The sequence below is a fragment of the Calidris pugnax genome, unplaced genomic scaffold (assembly GCF_001431845.1).
Source record: "Calidris pugnax isolate Ruff unplaced genomic scaffold, ASM143184v1 scaffold42, whole genome shotgun sequence".
Lineage (NCBI taxonomy): Eukaryota > Metazoa > Chordata > Aves > Charadriiformes > Scolopacidae > Calidris > Calidris pugnax.
In genome coordinates this window covers 12578472-12597116 of record NW_015090920.1, presented here as the reverse complement: position 1 = coordinate 12597116, position 18645 = coordinate 12578472, and the positions used below count along the sequence as shown (strand labels likewise).

At 42.2% G+C, this 18645-nt stretch overlaps 1 protein-coding gene across 1 annotated transcript in view; it reads left to right on the top strand.

The window, feature by feature from the left end:
• Window positions 1–18645, top strand: part of FAT4 (FAT atypical cadherin 4) — a 177223-nt gene that overhangs the window by 14048 nt on the left and 144530 nt on the right. The window lies entirely within an intron of this gene.

Below are 18645 nucleotides of genomic sequence, written 5' to 3'. Positions count from 1 at the left end.
CAGAGTTCCTTTGAGGTATTTTCTCTTCCCGTGGTAGATCTGTGACTAGGCTATCTTGGCAAATACCAGAAGTCATGTAGGGCCAGAGCAGTAGAAACATTTTTGGGCAATGAGTGTAATGAGGAATACCGCAGTGTATTTTCACTTTAAAGTACTTCTATTTAGGTTTAAATGAAAACATTCCTTTGAAATCTCCTAACCACCATATGTCTCTCAAATTCTTCAAATTTTACAGGCGGAGGATGAAGCCTTTTTAAAAAGATTTACCTAGAACTGCTTAAAAAGTGTTTAAAGTACAGACATGTACCCCTACTATAGAGACACAAAGATAGGCAATCTTTACCCTAGAGCACTTCATTTTAATCCTTAAAAGTAGAGTCTGAAAGACCTGCAAGCCAAGCAAAAATATCTCAGATCTGTCAGTTTTACCAGTAATTATTCTTTCCAATGCTACAGCAGAGAATGCAACCATCTTCTTTGGACCATATCCTGCACTTGCTTAATGTCTGGTGTAATTCCTCTTAGCTGACTTTTGCACCACCCCAATATTTTAAATCCTTCATTATGTGGAAGGTAGAGAGAAATTTCTATTTGTTTATTAGAAACTGTATTGGCAGAATATGTGGCAAACAGCATCTGTTATGGCATGTCCTACATTCCTACAAGCTGCATGCATCGGGGCATTTGTGGCAGTATGCTAAATCTCTGCCCTTTTGTGTCACAGCCCGGGTCACTGCTGATCAGTAATTAGCACCTCTGAGGGAAGTTTCCACCAAGAGAGCAATTACAGGGAGAGCAGCTCAACCCTCCCTCCTTGATGGTCCTCTCCAGAACCTGGAAAAAAACAGATTTCTGAGAGTACGTGTTAACTTTTTCAATGGCATTACTTATGTTGTGTGCCATCTGTGACCACACAGACTGCCCAGAGCAAGGCAGCCCTTGTACCACTGGATTCATTTCCTCCTTACCTTATTTCTCACCTCATGCCTATGGAATTCCCATAGAAATCAAAATTTGCTCATGATTGTGTGTGTATGCTAAATGACATTCCTTGGTAAGAAATACAGAGGCGAACAAAAGCTCTTCACATGCAGAGGAGCAATTACAACTTGAGTTATGACATCAGTATGTCTAACTACATATGCAGAGCCTTCATCTGTGTAGGTCTACTTAGTCCTTTATAAGTTAAGGTGAAGTGGACTTTTCTTAACAAATGAGAAAAAAAAGGGGGGGCAGGGGGAAGCTTAGATAGACCCAGTTATGTCCATATTTGTTCTAACTCCTTTTTCCTCTCTTTCTCTCCCCTACCTTCAAGATCCCCTCCCCTTACTGCCTCCCTCTCCCTGTGACATGGACCCCTCCACATACATCATGGCAAATGAGAAGACAGAACTGAAAGAAGCCGCAGGAGACTTCTGCATGTTTCAAATTGCAAAATGAAGACATTTTAGTGCCTTTGTGGAAGCAACATCTTTTTCCGTTTTAAAATGATGAGGTTGGCAGGTATGCACGTGTCCTTGTCAGAGTAACAAAAAAAAGTAACTGCAAAAAAGTCCTTGATAGCCACCAGTCGCATATCATATGCTTAATGCTTGAGGAACAGAGAGGTAGACATGGGGTATACGTTGTTTTGTTTTTATGACAAATAGCCATGATTATAAAAACAAAAGGTATTATGGTATTTAGACAATTCTTTCTTTTTCTGTCCCTGAGGGGTTTTTCAATGGCTGTTTCTGAAATGGGAAGCAAACAAAGAGAAGTCCTTTAATCCCATTCTCTACTTTTAATCCAATCTGTGTGACACAGAATAAATTATTTAAAGATGACGTTTGTATCTGAGATGGCACTTTTCGATTCTTGACTGGGGAGTTGGGCAGCCTGTGGTGACCAGGGGTGATATTTTCTTCCGCAGTCACAGAGCACGTGCCACGGCACTGCCTCGCAAAGCCAGCCCGAGCAGCCACAGCATCCTCAGGGGTACCTAGATCTATGCCTCAAAAAAGCGTTTGTGCATTCATTCAGTTTACATTCTCTTAATTATGGAGCTTTATGGACTGCCATAGACAAATGATCCTCCTTAGTTGTGAAAATTTAGATTTTATCTTCTTTTATTCCTTCTTGAGGAGTGTTGATGGGTGCAAAATGGAAGGATTGCTGTGATGGTAATGCCACACTGGGAAACCCTCACAGCATAAATCTCTGAGCCAATCTGGATATTAAAACAGCCCCTATCCCCTGCTGTTTCAATCCTGCCGGATCTATAACACACTCCTCAGACAACCATACATTATTGAAGAGTTCTCTGGGTAAACACAGGCTGCTGCAGTCTCGGGCTGTACAACAGACATTACCGAGCTGAAACTGTTGTGACAGCAATCAACTCCTTTCACTTCTATTTCCATTCCCACTTCCATTTCCATTTCTGACTCCTACCTGAATCCAAAGGAGGTGCCTTTACCATTGCTGTCATAGTCACAAAGAACGCACCATGAAGACTGCAAAAGCTTTGTGTTGGGTCTTTTATGGGTACCGAGCCATTTCCAGATGTTGTAGGAAAGGAGTGAATAGTGCAGGTGGATGATAAACAGGAGCCACCTTAGTGGAAACAATTAATTCAGGATTTGCTCAGTAGCACGAACAGATTTTGCAATCGATGTTGATAACAGAGGAAGGATCTCTGTTGCTGTTCACCTGGAGACTTCTTTGTTCGGCAACAAAGGGATGTGGGACCAGCCAGCAGCACGGGGCCCTGGAGGAACCTCCTGCGGGTGGGGAGCCTGGAAAGCCTCAGCAGCATTCCCGACACTACAGGTACCTGCTTCAGCGCAGGAGGTGGCATGTCCCCCCAGCAGATGCAAACCCACCTGCAGCAACCATTGCTGAGCCCAATGCCCATTCAGTTTGCAGCACATCCCATTTACGCCACCAATTTAATTTATCACAGAATCACAGAATCTTCTAGGTTGGAAGGGACCTCAAAGATGAAACAATGCACACGGAATAAAGCACTTCCTAGCAAAAAAGGCATCAGTTTGCTCTACAGCAAACTACTATAATCCAAAGATAATAGAAGGATTCTATTCAAGGATTGTAAGCTATTGTTCTAGTAATCACGAATTATTCTTTTTCTACATTTAGTCGTTGTTCCCTATCTATTACATCCCCTCCAGGACAGCCCATTTGACACTGGTGAGAAAGCTGGTGTACATGGATTTTGCTCGCTGCAGAATTTAATTGTGCCTTATGGGGATTCCCTTCTGTCAATGATTTGCTGGATATCGATCCACATAACTGGAGGACCTTTTCGTTTTTATTTCTTTTTAAATAATTGATCTATAAACAGATATTTGAAAGAAAACACGCTAGGCAAGGAGAGCTTTCATCTTTCAAAGTTCTGCCAGTAAAAAGCCAGCTAATAATCTGTAGGTATATTGGACCGTGTCCTTTGCTGATGGAGAAAATTGAAAATTACTTCAGGGAGTGAACTGGAGTCAGAGTCGTTGCTTAGGGTTGGGTTTTTTTATTATTTTATAAGGCATCCCATTATTTTTGCGGCACACAACAGGTGCAGGGAAGATTATTCAGCCGAGGGCAGAAAGACCTAATCATAGGGCTGCTGCTTAGACAGTACCACCTTGATTATCCAAATGTCATGGGGACACCGAATATGTTTGCATAATTAAAGCCTTGGCTAATGGTAGTGCTTTTAAATGTAATTAATAGCTTTCTGGGGATACGATTATTTTCAAAAACAAAGAGATTGTGGTAATTAAGGTTCAGATAACTGGTAGAACTAACAAGCTAGCATGACATGAGTGAAGAATTATGTGAAATATTAATGAATGAAGAAATACTAAGTTATCACTCATTTTTGAGGATACTATCAAAATATATTAGCAGATGACTTTCAGTCACAATACGTATTAAATTTAACAGAGAGTGTTAAAGCAAAATTACATTTACAAAATTAAAAAAAAAAATATGTAAGCGCTATGTTAAATTTAGAAAGACGACTACCAAATTCATTTCATCATTTAATAACAGGTTTCCTTCTTTCTTATTTGAGGCAGCCGTTCTCACTTTGTTCAAGGTTCCTTCCTACATGTGAAACAGAAATAAGATGCTTTCTTCCAGTACAATTTGCATTCTAAAAAATTATGTATGTGATTCAAATGAGCTGTTATCGCCATTATAAGAAAAAAAAATAACAAAACAACAACAAAGTAGAGTAGATTTAAGAATGAAATGTAAATATTGTGCAAATATGAAGATACAGCCCTCTCCTAGAAAAGGAAGACTACACCTGCCCCAAAGGCAGAGCCTTGCGGCGCTGGTTTCGGGCTTCCCCAGGCAGCAGGCGGACAAGGGCGGCCCCCAGCGCGGCGCTCGGGGAAAAGGGATTTACACAGATGCTCCAAGAAAATACGAAGGGTATTATTTTTTGCAAAATCTTTAACTTCTTTTTTTTTTTTTTTTTCCCCCTTTTAAAAAATAACAGAGAGCTACTGTACCCTGCTGAGACCAACATCTGTGCAGACAATTAAACCCTTTTAGACTCCGAGCGGGGGGAAACTCAAGAGGAACTGGCCCTTTTCTACTACATCCTCTGAAGGATTACAGATAAATAAAAGATTTTGCAAATAGCTAGGCACATACATAATTACAAAGAGGTCCCACTGATTTGTTTTTAAATAAATTTGGTTAACAATGAAGTTTTATTTTCTGAAAAATACTTTCTGATATTGGCACTTGGATCTGAAATACAGGACTGACATCTTTGTTGTAGACTCCCTTTTGGAAGGAAGCCAGCTCTAAGACAACAGAATAAACAGCTGAACAAGTCTTTGGGTTTTTATTCTTCAAATTTCACAGGAAATAATTTATCAAAACTTGATTCATGATGATACAACACCAAAAGCTCATTACACCGCATTCTGGTTTTCTTCTCACGTGTCTTCTCTTTTCCTTAACTTTTTCTGTCATTTAGCTAGGATTTGAGATGTGATGCAGAATATTTCTGCAAGGTGTTTTCTCAAATTAAAGTTTATACTTGGGATTTTAGTTAAGAAAGGGTCTGCAAACAAGGAGGGATGCTACTGTGAAATAGGGGGTTTAAATGCGGAGGAGTTCAGTCCCTGCTCTGAAAGGCTTAAAATCTAAATGAACAAGGTGAGTGGTAAGAGAGGAAACTGCAATTAAGGGGTCTGCAAAAGGAAGATGAATAAAAAAGACACAATTGCAGATACCATTTTAGTGGCACTTTCTGCTGAAAAATGCTTCTGTTGAAATTATTCTGACCCAGGGCTGTGTAATTACAGCTCTCAGCGTTAATTCCTGCACACGCTTCCTAGTGTACACGCTGGTGTGTAGAAACAGAAGTTCATACATTTATCGAATTACACTTGGTTCTGGGAAATGCCCACCAAGAGTCTCAGGTGTCCAGGCAAACGGGCAGCTCAGCCCTGGTTCTCCTTCTCTCCACCCGTCCTGTCCCCCCGGGGGAACTCCAAAGAGCAGGTGGGTGCTCCTCGCACAGTGATTTTGGCAGCACTTTGGTTCACTTTGATACGCAGAGGTTAACACAAAGAAAAAATACGCTGTGGCAAATAGGTACTGCCTTCACCTTGAGGTGACAGCATGTGACACATCCTATCACAGAGAGGCTGCCTTAACAAAATCTGAGCTGAGAAAGTTTAACCCCTTGGTATATATACGGTGCAAGGTGCAAATGTTGCCTCTTATGACACCACCTTTTTTTTTAAAAAAAAACAAAACAAACAACAAACCCCTGTACTAATGGCACAATACCAGGAAACAAGTTTTACACTGTTTCTAAATTGTCAAACCCAGTACAATTCTCTACATGCGACTTCAGGTTTGTAACAGCCTGAGAAGCTCTGATTGCACAGACTGGAGGCAGGAACAATTTGCCTCCTGAGCTCAGAGCAGAGGCTTTCAAAACCGATTTACCCTGCAAGGCTGGAAACATAAACATAGCAGTTCTCTCTAACACCAACAAAGCAAAATTGCTCCTGCAGACTTCCAGTAGAAAATGGAAAATGACAGGCATTAAGACAAGTCAGGCTGGTTTTTGGGAGTTTTAAGAAAACATGACCTAACCTATGGCAGTAACAGTTGTGGGAAGCTCGAGGGCAAGGAAGGGAACGATTTCATTCCTAGGGAGGGCACTGCGCCTGGCTCTTCCCAGCACCCGCATCCCCATGGTACAGAAATCAGGGTAAGAGCCCTGTTGTTCCCAGGCCAGAGGCTGGGTGACGGCCACAGCGAGGCCACCAGGTCCACAGCACACACATTTGGCAAGGGCAAGGAAGCTGCCCCTAACGAAAGGCTTCTCTGCCTTCACAGGTCTTCTGCATCCCTTCCAGGCTTTGCCTCCTATTTTAAGGTCGTTGCTCCATCAGGGAGGTTAAAAAGTAAAGGTAGAAGATAAGGTAATTAATTTTTGGGTACGTCCGCCATGTCACCCTGACAGCATATCTGCTGGGGTACAGCTGGCTACAAAGCTCATTGTCTGCAAACCTGAGCTGGGCTGGCAAGAGCAACCCCGAGAGAACAGAAGCCCAGACAGGGAGAAAGATTTACTCATAAACACACAGAGAAACCTTCCTTTCTGAAAGGATTATACTTCATATTTAAACATATACCTTGAATCCAGCCTGGTGGGCAATAATACTATGATATAAACAGTGATGGTTTCAAGAGGCACCAAAACTGCAGTGATGAAAATGTTTATTGCGGTGTGAAAATATGAGCTTTCCTAATATTTACTGTGTATTGAAGTATTTGTTTCAAAATGTGTCTCAGATTATGGAGACAAATATTTTAAGGGCAAATAATTGTTTAATTAAGTTTGCACCCCGGGTTAAATTTATAACAAGATTTATAGAACATGTAATTCTGAGTGTTCATCTAATAAAAGATGACAAGATGAGAGAACACCCCTGCCAAAGCAGAAATAGTCAAAACTTAGATACCCACAGTGCCTCCCCGTGGTTCAGCGTATGCTGTCCCTGCTCCGGGGCAGGGACACCTCTCTGGAGACAGGCTGAGAGTTGGAGTTGTGCAGCCTGGAAAAGTCTCCGGGGAGACCTTAGAGTCCCTGCAAGTACCTAAAGAGGACCTACAGGAGAGATGGGGAGGGACTCTCTTTAAGGAAGTATAGCGATAGGATGAGGGGTAACAGTTTAAAACTGAAAGAGGGGAGATTTAAATTAGATATGAGGAAGAAATCATTTGCTGTGAGGGTGGTGAGACACTGGAACAGGTTGCCCAGAGAAGTTGTGGGTGCCCCATCCCTGGAGGTGTTCAAGGCCAGGCTGGATGGGGCTTTGAGCAACCTGGTCTTGTGGGAGGTGTCCCTGCCGATGGCAGGGACGCTAGAGATGGAACTAGATGATCTTTAAAGTCCCTCCCAACTCAAACCATTCAATGATTAACCAGAGTTTACTTATTTATTCTCAGGAGTGTCTGTTGGTGGCTGTCATACGGTGTCTGCTGTGACCAGGACAAGGGTTGCAGGAGAAAGCGGCTCTTGACCACGCTTTGCTCAGGACTCAGCCACCCTATTAAGAAAATGTTTCTTACCTTTTTCTTTCTGGTGAAGCTAACCTTGAACATGTGAGTGCAAAGGGTGTCACGCAGCTCTTCCTCAGGAAGCCCACCATTGTTTCAGGGATGTGAACTGCCCTGGTGTTTTAGCAGACACCATCTCGGCTGTAACAGTGCTATTGCAGAGGACACCTTATATCCCATTATATACGTTGCTCCTCAAATCCGGCACCGTTTCCTCCTGGGAGAGGAGTTTGCAGCCCTGCAGGGAGACACAGGAGATGGCACACCTGGGGACGCGGGGCCATGCCGCTGCCAGAAGCATCACCAGTGATTCCTTCCCCTGTCCCCATTGTCACCCTGTCCTTGGGGAGCTGAAGTCGTGGGTTGCAAGAGGGGCATTACAGCTGCTTCTCCAGCCACAAGCCATCTTCCTCAGTTCTTGTCACCTGATGTACGCACCTGATGGAAGCTCCAACTTCCATTTACAATTCCCGTTCAGCATTTAGTTTGTTATATTTTACCTTAGAGAAATGAAGGTACTTTTTGGGGTGACATTAAGTAGTGATATAAAGTGACTATGCCGTACTCTTTGGGTCCCTTCATAATACATTAGAATTTTAATATTACTAGTGTTTTTTGTAAAAATAAAATTCTACCTTAGTTAATAAGTGAAAGATGAAACATTTAATTAACATAAAACATGATGTATTTTGCCTTCTCTACAGCCTGAAGGCTCCGCGGTTATTCCTTTCACTATCAAAAAGCCTTCACAGTAAATCGCCATACGATACTAGAAATAAAGACATAAAAGTCTTGTTCTATGTTATTCTGAGCTTGATTTAATTCTGACATCTTTATTTTTTTATCAAGTGTGAAATATAGTAATTTGCTTTAAGGTGATGTGGGATAAGGCCTATGCAGCACTTACATCTCACTCAACAATTCAGAGCCTACATGCTGGTTGCACTTGAATTCTTTCAAGTTTTCCTAAGGTTTTGTTGGTTGGTTTTTTTTTTGTTTTTGAAGTGAGGAATGTGGGTTCCACCCCCCCACCCCGTAAAGAATACACATTTCTGAATACTGTGTAGACACTTTTTCTTACATAAATTTAGTTCCTGCTGTTTCTTCACAGATTAGTACCTATTAGCAATTTGGGTTGAGCAGATAACAACAAAGTATTCCAATGATGAGTCTGAGGAGGTAATCAGCAGGGGCTGAGCCTCGTTAGCTGTCACTGCATCAACAGCTCAATATGAGCTCATTTATTTGAGTGTCCAAGTAAAGCCCTGCAGAAAGGGCTAAGGTAGAGATTTGGGCTGTTCTGGCTTTTTTTTTATGTCTTTCTCTACAGCATCTGAATAGAGGATTGCAGGATGCTGGGAAGTAGGAGCTGCTTTTGGGTGATGCTTTCAGCTCTGCAGATCAGCAGTGCAATGGAGACAGCCTTGAAAACATATAAATGATGGTAATGTATGTCAAAAATCTTTCTAACCAGGCTTTTTCTTAGCCTTTCTTGCTTTATCCTCTAATTATATCCTTGTGGAAATAGCTGCTGTTGTAGGCCAGATTTATATCAAAACTTTATTCTTCTGAGCTCCAAGACATTTTGATATTAGTGGCTTTGCTGCTTCAAACACTGCATTTGAAACATTATGGGTACTTTAGTTCTTTTCCTTGAACAAATAGTATGATGACAAGGGTCAGTAACGTGCCACTTAGCATCAGGAAGACTCAGTAAAGCTGTTGGGCTCCAAAAAGCAGACTTAACTTTCAGATTTGTAGATTTGCAGAGCTTTTTTTATGGGATAATAGGCAGTATTTCTGATTTAGAGACAGGTTAGGTTTTTTTGATGAAGACTGAGTAAAAACTCCCAGCCTCACAGTAATAGATGTACTAAGCTGTCTTACAGATTTACTGGATTTAAGACAAATAGTCTGTTTTCTCAGTGTCTCGCTGTCAGTAGTTGCATCCCGTTGCTAAACACACCAAATAAAAACATGCCATCCAAAGAGTATGGTATACAGATGCTTGAAGGAGGAATGAGATGCATTCATTCACTTTCTTTCAAATAGATAACAAAGGCTAAGCAAGCAATGAAAAGCTCTCCAAATGATTATACAGATTATGGGGAAAAAAATAAAGTTTGAATTGAGCTTCTGGAACATTAGCAAAATTAATTAGTAAGTAGTTAACAGTGCTGTATGTTTGTGGTCCAGGCAATAGTAACTCGGTGTAGATTATGCTATTTCTCAGCTGAACTATACCATCTTGTGGGTTCCCAGGAAATTACAGTTTTGGTATCAAAATCATCTAGTGAGCTTGTCAGTCTAAAATTGCTGAAAGCATTGCTGTTTTTTATGACTAAGTAGCATAATATGAACAGAACACTGTTAAAGCTTTTCTGCAATTTGCGCTTTCCATTTGTGACTTTCCAAGCCATAATAATATGAATATACCCCACATATTCCAGTATTTTCCAGTTATTTTACAAATTTCTAACTTGATCTGTGGAAGTTTTAGAAGTGAAGATAGGAAAGAGAACTACACAAACCTTCTGTTGCTATTTAGGCTTTAAAATCTTGTGACAAGGAAATCAGAACAACAAACTTAAAATAAAGAAGTGAACAAAAAGAAGCATTTCCAATCACTTTGACAATCCTTTTCTTTCTCCTGGCCAGTTAAGTTGTCTTTAATAAGCACCAGAGATACAGTACAGTTTTTGTCTGGGAACTGGAGGATTTTTGTCTGTTTAGTATTTTGGGTTTGGTGGTTGTTTTTTGTTGGGGGGGGAGGGTGTGTTTAGGGAAGGCTTTGGCGGGGGGGGGGGGGTTGGGTTTTTTCTTTTGGTCAGAAGTGATGGGAATCTGATCAAATGAATCTTCTGTTCATTTGATGGGAATCTGAGTGGGATAATGCTGAATTTAACACTTGAATTGTAAAGGATGTTTTTAAAACCCTTTAAAAATGTGGCAGCTGCTGACTTTAGCATTTTCACCAACAGGCAGGCCATGAGCTATTAAAAAACCTCCTTAATTTAAAAACAAAAATGCCACAGCTACGATATACAGTTAAGAGCACTGCTGAGTATTCCAGCTGTTAAAGGAAAAAGAAAACATACTGTTGCAGACAGGTGTTGAAAAATAAAACTACTAAGTTCAGACCAGCATATTCCTAGGCTATAAAACATGGCTGGGAAAACATTTTAATGTTTTTTTCCAAGCACACAAGTCTATGAAGTGCTAGATATCAAAAGACCAATTCAGCTCTCATTAGTGTGACTGGGAAGGCAACTGAGAATTGACTCCAAAGAGCTGGGGCTGCTCTCCCTGTCTGGGGTGGCATGTTCCTCAGTAACACGTTACGGCTATGCCAGTCTAAATCCTTTAGTGTCAGAGCAAGTAAAACTTGAATGTTACAAGGACTCAACGTGGCTTGTCAATAACAGGGCTCCATGATGATCTATTTTGCTTTTCTTTTAATCAACACGCTCTGCTTACAGCATGATATGAGCCAGAGTGGGCTCCCTTGCGGCCTTGGCAGGGGGAAGAGCACAGCCACAGCACGGGAAGGAAGAAATAGCTGACCTCTGCCAGCTGTTCCTGTAACCAGTGAAAAGTGGGTGTGCATGTTGAAAATAATAACGCTGCCCATGTCTGCAGGTGGGATTTCCCATATCATATCAATTTCCAGAAGGGCTTTCTGTGCTGGGTTTGTAGCTCTGAGCCCCATCACAGCATTTATCAAAAGGTCCTGTGCAGAGCTGCTGATGATGATCAAGAAACTGAATGAGAAGCTGGTAAGAAAATGTAGGAAATTCTTATCATTTGTAACTGCGTATTTAAAAGAATAGAATTAATAACCCCCAGATTTGCCATCAAGGTTTGTGCTGGGAAATTCACAATTTTGTTACAAGACCTAGATCTTCTGATTACTGTGCTAGTCTAGGACCTGAAATAACCCCTTGGGGCAGGGGTTGAGGGGGTGGAAAGCAGATTCCAAAACGTGCTTGTGATAAACCAGTGTGAAGCCTGATCTCTTTGGCTGTTTAGAGGATGTTTAACAATTCTCAAACAATTTGGTCGTTATAACACCTCTGATAAAGTCCTGCCAGAACACAGAAAAATCGTCTCTGAGGGAGTTTTATAGGCCACTAAAAGAAGCTGGATAGGACTGGCATTGAGATATGGAACATAGGCTTTAACAACTACAAAAAAAACCCCACTTATCGAATATTGTTTTATGTGAAGAATGGCATGACTGGTCCAGTGGCAAAAGCTCCTGGAAAAACTTAGACTAAACCACTGCTGAGGATAACATTTGTTTTCTTCAAACACACACACAGAGAAATAAAACAAAAAGCAATTATTTACTGTGCAAGTCAAGAACCATAGCTCTCATCTTGGCTGCCGTAAAATGATATGGCTTTACAAAGCACACGAAACCCCAGTGAGCTACGTAACTGGAAATCTAGCCTGTCCTGCCTGAAATCATTCCTTCCCCAAAACTGGCAAATAAAAAGGAAATTAATACCCCCGAATAAAAAGAGCATAGATGACCGGCCTTAAAGGTGGATACCTATGAATGCAACTTAAATCCTAACCCTAGTATCAAGTGCTGGTTTAGACACCTATATTTTATTTTGGGATCATAAAATTAGACTTACTGACTTTTTACTTAACACTAAGACTAAAAGGCAGCATGGCTTGAAGAAATGATGGATAAACGTTGATCTAAGTATGTGCTTGAAATTTTGACTGAAGTACAATTCTGCCAGGAAAACAAATATTTCTGTTAGATGCTTTCCATGGTCTGAAAGGTCTCCTTCACTCTTGGCAGCTGCTGCAGACTCACTGTATAATTTGTCTCTTTTCCTGGCATCTGATGCCTGGGTACAATAATGTCAGCAAGGCAGCTATTCTGGATTCTGTGCATTAAAAACAAAAAAAAAAAAAAAAAAAAAGAAAGGAAAGAACAATATTAGAATAATTCTTGGCTCCCAGGACCTGGAATGCTCATTTAAAACAAGTCCTTGAACAAGTTAGTGAAATATTAAGACAGTCAAATATTAATACTGTACATTTACACAGGCTGGAGAAGACAAACTGGTTAGTCTGTTGTCTATCACACAAGCACAGAAGGCTCCTGTGGTGTGCAAGTACAGAATTAAGGCAATGAATGCCAAGCTGATTTGTAACACATTTAAAAATAGGATTTATCTAGGAAATGAACAAAAAAAAAAAAAAAATGAGTTTGATATTGGTTCTGTGAGTAGTGATACTAGGGCTCTTTACAGCATTTAACTTAATCCCATATGAACCTGATAAAATATCCCCCATCAGAGAGCAGCCTGTGTTCAATGCACTAACACAAGTGGACTGGTAGACCTAAAAATGTAAGAGTTAATGAGTTATCCTCATTTTGTTAGAGTGTTTTTAGTGGCTTTGACAGGAACCACCCGGACATGGCCAAATACTATTTCAGATCTTTATCAGCCATATAGAAAGAAATGGAATTATTTCTGATAAAAACACCAGCTGACAGTAAAATGTGTGGTGTAGCAAAATGATAAGTCAGGTATTTGGAGCAATTAGGAATGCTTTTTGACTGAGATACAGCAAACACCATAGGAAAACATAAATATGAATGGTAATGTCCCCAGACACGCTGCATTATTGGTTATCTTTACCTACTGGGAAACTGAACTCAGGCCAAAATGCATTTTAATACAGCATAAAGTTGTGTGTGCAGGGGCAAGGAGCGTAGCTCACACCAAAAGGGCAGCTATTGGTCTGTCTCTGGGACACACACACATTTTTAAAAAGATATCTGCCTAATTTCCAGACTACAAAGTTCCCCGGCGCAGTGCTGATGAGAAGTAAATGGATTTGATTGCTGCACGTAGGAGTACAGGAATCCTTTCCTGGAGCCGTGTGGTGACATTTCCTTCATATATCCTCTCAGTGAAACTAGAAACTACTTCCTGGGAAGACCTAGGTGGTCTTCTGAACAGCTTCCAGCTCCACCACGTGCCCTTGCAGGAATGACATTAGGCAGGTGAGAAGATCAAGTCCATCCTAAAAGGACTCTGACATCTACCATAAATGAAGCCAGGGTCTGTAGACATAGAATCATTTAGGTTGGAAAAAACCTTGAAGATCACTGAGTCCAACCAAAAACCATAACGATGTAAGCGTGGGCAGGGCTCCAGCTGCCTGCAAAGAATAAAGAAAATGCCCAGTGCCAAGTCCTGCACTAGTCAGGAGCGCGGTGCATCAAACAGGGCTTTTGTGGTCTTGCCTTCAGCTCATCAAATACACAACACAGAAACCTACCTGCCAGATCTGCTGAAGTAGTAACAGGTGTGTGTTCTGGCTGCGGGATAAAATTCTGAGCCTTCTCAGAAGGACTCTGTGAGATAGTAGGTAGGTATCCCATTTTCCCTTAGCTGACACAGGAAGAAAATGTGCTCAAAAGCTTATTTTCTTCCCTATAGCGCTTTTGATTTCATTCATCAGCCCTCTGCTTGCCTCTCTACCTTCTGTGCCTTCCAGCACCACGGTTCAGCAGCAGCATTGGCCACTTCAGGCAAAACAGCATTGGAACAGCACGGGACGTGACAGCCAGAGGTGTTGATCTGCTGACACTGGACACTGTGAGGTCGCTGTTAAGGCTTTGCAGTGGGGTGTGAGCTGGATGGTGCTGGGATTAGATTGCTTGTTCTGTATCGGGAGGTGAAAGCCTGATGAAGTGTTGGGCTGCGTTATCAACCGAGCTGTAGGCAAGACGAAAAGTGCAAAATGAGCTTTTCTTCACTTTATTCCCCTTCTTACGAGTTATGAGTGGTGGAACGCTTCCTAGCACAGCCTTAGCTGTGTCTACATTTATTTGTGTTAATCTGAAAGGGGTCAAAACCCTACCCACACTAATGCTGACACACCACCAGAGTGATTGCACTGACACGAGCAGAGCTAATGCAATGTGAAGTAGACTTTGGCTTAGGATGTCTCTCTGTCATGGTTTGCTCACGGGCTCTAAGAACTGCAAAGAGGAAACAGAGCCAGTGGGCTTTAGGGAAGAATCTGGGGGGTTTCCCTGAGTTTTACGACTTTTTTTCTTCCCTCTCTTTGTTACCCTCATGCTAAGCAAAAAAAAAAAAAACCTACTTCCTTGAAGTGCCCGGAATTGTTTTTGTTTTTTGAAGCAACTCAGGTAGCAATTCCATTGGAGATGGTCACAGTTTCCACCAGCTTTAGCAGCTTTCCCATGCCAATGAAATCACAGGTTTGTTTTAGTTTAGTCTCAATAACAGGGACAAACTCTGCTGGGGGTGATGAATGGTTTCTCACCAGCAAGTTCCTCCTAACGACTCTTTCTGGAGGCAAGATGGGGAGTCCTCACTGCAGCTGGCATCAGAACATCTGAGCTGCTTGGCAAGACCTGGATTCAGGGGAACAACCGGCTCTGATCCCTTGGCTGGCAAAAAAGCTTTCCTTACTGCTTTTTTTTTTCCCTTCTGTCCTGACCTGTCAATTTCCACTGCTACGTAAAAATAATGCAGTGTTTGTGATGGTAACATCCAAGTCTTCATATAAACAAACTGTTCATCTTCCAGGAAGCAAAATTAGGGGCAGTGACAGAGGAGAGAATGGATCCCAACGGATTTATTATGCTGTTCCATTAATTCACTGAAAACATGTCCTGCTGATGGTACCAGTGAAAGCACAGGCAGGTTTGTGTTGGTTTATACCTACCATAGCTATTTCATTGTCAATGGATTTTTTTTCTTACTATTAAAATAGCTTTTTACAAAAATAAAAAATAAAAAAAGTAAAATTGTTTTAAGCCTTTTAGCCTCCTAACTTTGGCTATGTTTGAAATAGAAGCTCACATTCAAAATATAATACAGCTGCAATGAGAATGTTATAAAAATCTTTAGCCTGAAATTGTTTTGGTAACTGAAAACTGGCTGTAAAATTTTATCTAATTTTCTGTAAATATTTTGATTAAAAAAACACTTTATAAATCCTATGAAATGGAATTTTGATATACTGAAACACTTCAGGAATTTAAAGGTTTTGGTTTTTTTTGATTTTGTGTGTGGCTTGTAGCTAGACATACATGTAGGCTAGCTTTACATCTAGGGCTACAAAAGGCTTAAGCAAATTTTGTTTCCAAAACAACTTGCCGACGTTTACAGATTTCATTCTAGATCAGTGATGTAATTCCAAATATTAAATTTCATGGCCTACAAACTGATAAATAAATATTGTTTGACTCATTATCATGCGTGAGTGGCAAAACTTTGCAATATATCATTTTGTGTTAATCTAATGCAAGGGGCCCGTATCATAATTCTGGTATCTGGTATTGTCAGGTGTTGTTTACTAGTGTCTAGAACAGCATAAACCTGGTGCTTTAAAACCTATCGCTACATATTCTCCTGTTCTCTAGATATTCTCTTCTCGAGAATTTTATGCAATTTGCTTACTTCAGATGTACAGCATTTAAAAGGCTGACATTGATTTTTCATATATTTGAATTTGCATGCTTTTGCAGTAGCATTTTCAATTTTGACATATGAGAAGAGAGGCAAGTGCAAGCTGCGGGCACAGAAAAGCTTGAACAACGTTGAAACAAGACTGTGTCTGTTCCACAGATAAAATACTTGTTTAATGATTCATTCTGACCTATTCATTTGGGAACGGACCGAAGTCCTTCCAGGGGGTGTCAGAATGCCCACCGTGTTTCTCAGTGCTGTGTTTTCAACTTGAAGCTCAAATTTAGCTGGCAGAGGTGGAAAAATCCCATGGAGTGAGAAAAACCTCTTGTGCCACGGTAAATGCTTGAGGAGCTATTCTAGCTAAGGCTGATGTCAATTTCTGTTGGTAATCCTCCCCCTCCACCCCATATATTCTTTTTTCTTTGTAATTACAGTATTACTGTTGCTTTCTGCTGACTTTAAACACCTCGTCTAAACTGGGGGAGCTTTTGTGATACAAATAAAGAGGCCACCTAGATACCCAGGGCTGCCTTTCAAGAAGACCCGGTGAATTTCTCACTGCAGGCAAGGGTCGACGCACGCCTGTAGATGGAGTTAAATATCAAGAACTGGTGCAGACCTCACCAGCGTTACCAATCCAGGCACCCAGACAGGACCGATGATCCCTTCTCCACTGTCACAACAGTTTACTGTCCAAGCCCTTTGCAAGAGGGAAGGAAATGTTTCCTCTAAGAACAGTTTGCAGAGAAAGCTGCTCTCTCCTACTGAACCAATGACTGCAGCTAGAAAAAGCAGAGCGCTTTCAGGCACAAACGTCCTTCTCTGGGTCGGTAGCAGATGGGAAAAGTGCAAAACTAAATGAGTACAGGCTGGGGATGGCTGTGTCTGACCTCAGGGAAAGGTCCCCTGAGGTAACAGTGATGGCACGGGGTGGCCGTGCAGAGAGGAGCACCGGGCATCCCCCCTGGCTGCAGTGCCACCCGGGTTGGGGCTGGCCATGGGCCGTCCTAAAGGAAAAAGGGGTTAGCAGAAGTTAATGCCCTGAAGTATCTCTTTGTGTCAGGTGACAACACCATCCAGGGACAGAAATCACCACTCCTTCCCTATTAACCACTTCCAGTCAAGACTGCTGCTGCTGTTTGTTTGATCTCCCTTTTTTCATCATGTCCAGGGGAATGGTGGGGACAAACTGCTTTTGACACCCTTGTCCTAGAATGGTTTAGGTTGGAAGGGACCTTAAAGACCACCTAGTTCCAACCATGGGCAGGGACACCTTCCACTAGACCACTCAAAGCCCCATCCAGCCTGGCCTCGAATACCTCCAGGGATGGGACATCCACAAATCCTCACAGTGCTTCCAACTCCACCTTACTCATACCTTCTCCCTGTTTCTTGTCACCTAACTTCTCTCTTCTCTTACTTTTCCATATTGGAAAATCCACAGCCAGGTTCATTAACTACCTAATGAGAATAAGTAGACTCTGTCAATTTCTTACACGGCTGCACTGGATTTACCCTGTTGGCTTAATTGTTGCCTACAGGTTGGTTGACCTCCGTGTTTATGTCCCCGCTTGTCTTTAGAGCTTAACAAATTCAAAATCAGACTTTTTTTGCTTCGGCCAGCACTGCTGCCTTTGGGGCCGCCCTTGCCCTTGTGCTGGGCGGTGAGGGCCGGAGGGGACACACACACACACACACACACACCCACCCCCAGGGCTTTCCGCATCATGTAAAAGGCACTGCCTTTTCTTTTTGGGATGAAGGATGGTGTGGGGCTTTCGGTGGGGCAGGGATCTCACCCAGACCAGGCATGTGGGTTCCCATGCCATGCTTCGCCTTACACATACACACGCACACACATATACACACATGTACGCACGTATACGCACATGCACATACACACACATGTACACACATACACATGCACATATACACACGCACACACATACACACACACGCATGTATATGCACATGCACATATACACACACACATATACGCACACACGCAAATACACACGCACACACACATGCACACACAAATACACATGCACACACACATACACACACACGTATACACACACAAGTATACGCACACACAAACACACACATGCACATATACACACACATACACACATGTATACACACACGCACATATACACACACACATACACACATGCATATATACACACACATATACGCACACACACATGCATATACACACACACATATGCACACACACACGCACATATACACACACACATACACACACACATGTATATGCACATGCACACATACACACACGCACATATACGCACACACACAAATACACACGTGTGCACACACACGCATGCACACATACACACACAAACACGCACACACACACGTACAGACACACACGCCCGGCCCGGGGCAGCGGGGAGCCCCGGTGCCCGCCCGGAGGGCCGCGTGGCGGCGGCGGGGAGGCAGCAGAGGGCGCTGCCGGCCCACGCGTGGATCCCGCCGGCGGCGGGAGGAGCCGGGACGGAGGAAGGGGGGGCTGGCGGGGGCCCCGGGGCCGCCGCTTTACGCTCCC